The sequence below is a fragment of the Perna viridis genome, chromosome 2 (assembly GCF_037379345.1).
Source record: "Perna viridis isolate PV_CMFRI_1.1 ecotype Kerala chromosome 2, ASM3737934v1, whole genome shotgun sequence".
Taxonomy (NCBI): Eukaryota; Metazoa; Mollusca; class Bivalvia; order Mytilida; family Mytilidae; genus Perna; species Perna viridis.
This window is the reverse complement of record NC_142446.1, coordinates 31110174-31113393: the sequence shown is the minus strand read 5'-3', so window position 1 is coordinate 31113393 and position 3220 is coordinate 31110174.

The window sequence follows — 3220 nt, the reverse complement described above, 5'->3', positions numbered from 1 at the left end:
CACGTATATTTTTTTCATTAATTGTCTTGCAACACATCGAAATATGTTTGTTTAGTGTAAGTTTTTTTGGGGTAAAAATCAGGCAAAATAGGAAAAATCAGAAACATGCAAGTCAAAACCACATCAATCTGACAATATAATTTCACTCAAGAAAGGCTTTCTCTATTTGAAAATACCACTATTCGACTCTGCAACCAATGGATTTGACCAGAGATTTCACAAGAAAATATTAGAAAAATAAGGTTTTTGACAGAGTTATCTGCCCTTGAAATATTCATTTTTATATTCATTTCAATAAAATTATAACCCATTTTAACTAAATGATATAGAAAATATTGTATTGTTTCCTTTATTCTGATGGTACAGATAATCAAAATATTACGGAGCCCTGTAAGTGTCATGGCGCGAAATATGAAACCGTGCGCACGTTCGCACGAAATATTAGATTGTGCACACTAAAGACTATATCGTGCGCCCAATATATCAGTTTAAAAATGTTAAGTCGTGCGCGTGAAATACTAAATCGTGCGCACGAAATACTAAATCATGCGCACGAATTACTCAATCGTGTGCATCAAATAATAAATTATGCGCACAAAATGCTAGATCGTGCACACGAAAAGCTAAGTTGTGCGCACAATATACCATATCAAAATGTTAAGTCATGCGCACGAAATACTTAATCGTGCACATAAAGTAATAAATCACAAAATATTAATGCGCATGCAAGGACTTTCCTTTCCCTAATATTTTGACTATATCTTGTTTCCCATAATCACGCGCACTATTTAGTATTTCGTGCGCACGGCTTAACATTTTTAATATGGTATATTGTGCGCACGATATAGTATTTTGTGCACAAGACTTCGTATTTTGAGCGCACAATTTATGATTTCATGCGCACGCCTTAACATTTTTAATATAGTATATTGTGCGCACGATTTATTATTTCGAGCGCTTATTTTAATATTTCGTGCACACGCCTTGACATATTTAATATGGTATATTGTGCGCACGATTTTGTATTTCGTGCGCGCAATTTTTTATTTCGTGTGGACATTTTAATATTTCCTGCGCACAATTTAAAATTTCATACGCACATTTTAAAATTTCATGCGCACGACTTCATATTGCGTGTGCACTACTGAATTATTTTTTTATTGCATGGCACTAACAGGGCACCGTAAAATACACTTTCATTTTTTTTCCATACCATGTTTCGACAACTGCCTCGTTCAGAAAGAGAGTGACACTTAAGTAATCATACGCGGAAAAGATAATGATTAATTACTGCTAAGTTCCAACTGTCAGCTGTGACAACTGCACTTCGGTAATCATTCGACCTTAGAAGTACCGTGACCCCGATTTCAGTCTTACTAGAAGTTAACTTGTAAGGATATAATACTACAAATTGTAGTTTCGTATCTTTAAAAAAACACAGAATGGTTATAGCTTACGGTCTAAAGTTTTGTTAAATTATAAGAAAAAACAAATGCTAGTTGATATAAAACTAAAGAACATATATGTTGAAACGTTACAAATGCACCTGCGTATAACCTAATTACAAAATAGTAAATACTTTCAGAGATCACTAAAAGGTCTTCAATAACTACCGTAAACACACTTGAAGTCACCGACAACAAAAGTAATAAAGTCCACGGTAACTGTACGATGACAATTCTTTAAAATAAAAAAAAAATAACGACACTAAGACACATTAATGACCATCATCTCCTGACTGCACATGTGTTTGAAGTCTGCGGTGGTTTTAAATTAGTTTTATAAAGCCTTAAACATTCCCCTTTAATGTAAAATAAAAAATGATCAGAAACAACAAATAAACATACCATAAAATTCACTTGATAATACATCCAATTCCTTCCATGGAATACCTCAAAATACACCACGAAGACAAATTGATATATCCACTTTAACAACGCTCGCGGTTATTGAAATCGAGCTCATAACAATACCATCAGAATTACCAGCATGAGTAGTAATCGGTCACTTCAATTCCAGTGAACTCAAAAATTACTTATTTGTTTTACGTAGGGATGCATTAGACCAAGTGAATTTAGAAATTCAGCTTCCGTTCTCGTAAAAACGTTACGTCGTCGCAGTATACTCGTAAAATATGTCTTGATTATAAAATAAAATTTGTTTTCTAAGACCTGTATTCTCTCCGAGAGAACTGATTCGCGCGGCCACGATCGTCCATTGTCGTCTGATTATCGGATTTTAACAAGGATGAATCCCTATGAACACCGGAACTTTGATCGGAGAGGAAAATAAACGTGAGATATGAGGTTAAGGCACTCAGTAAAAAAACTGATGACTGATTAAGTAGGACAAACAATGCCTTTCTGGAATAATAAGTGAAAATGATACAGATGATTTATTATGGACAGCTTACTGCAGCTTACTATCACGAAAAATAAACAAAGCGTATATTTACATTCATTTTGTATTTTATACCTTAAAGGGCTTTTTTGGTTTTTTTACATACAAAAAAAACCTGTTGACAGGTAAGATACAGGAGACAACAGCTGAATCAATAAAACGTTGTCAGCAAATAAAAGCATTCCTCGATTTTGGTAGATCAGGGCTTGAATTAGTTTTTAAAAGTTCAATTAAACATTAAAATTTGCCTTTTCTTAAATTGTTAGTTTTCAGCAAAGCCGCTTTCAGTAAGTGCACTTCATGGTGCTTTATGAATAAGAATAAATGGGCTACTGAAAACAACTCGGAAGATTTGGATTACGTGATGCAAAATCATAAATTCTGCGCCTTTCTTTGAAATTTAACAAGTCTCGAAAGGCAAGTATTTTTTCTTTAAAAATTCCAAGTGTTCTTTTTTTTTTCTTTTCCGCAAGAATTAAACATTTTTCTAACCTGCATGTACCCGGTGTATTTTTTATGTTTGTAAATAAATGAATTTTGTATTGAAACTGCTTTGGCATACATTCTTGAGCTGTACAATATCAATAGATTACGTGTGCTTCTTGTCCGACCTTGAATATTTTACCTTCAGTACGTGGGTTGAGATAACCCCCGTGCACCCCCACTCATCAACCAAAATACGATTTTCAGGTACCCTTATGTATTCCATTTGATGGCTTTTGACAATTTTCGTAGAACTTTAGAACTTATGCAAAAAATGGGATTTTTTATCTTTCCACAAAAAGCCACATAAATTCAACTCTACAAAGTAATTGCTCAA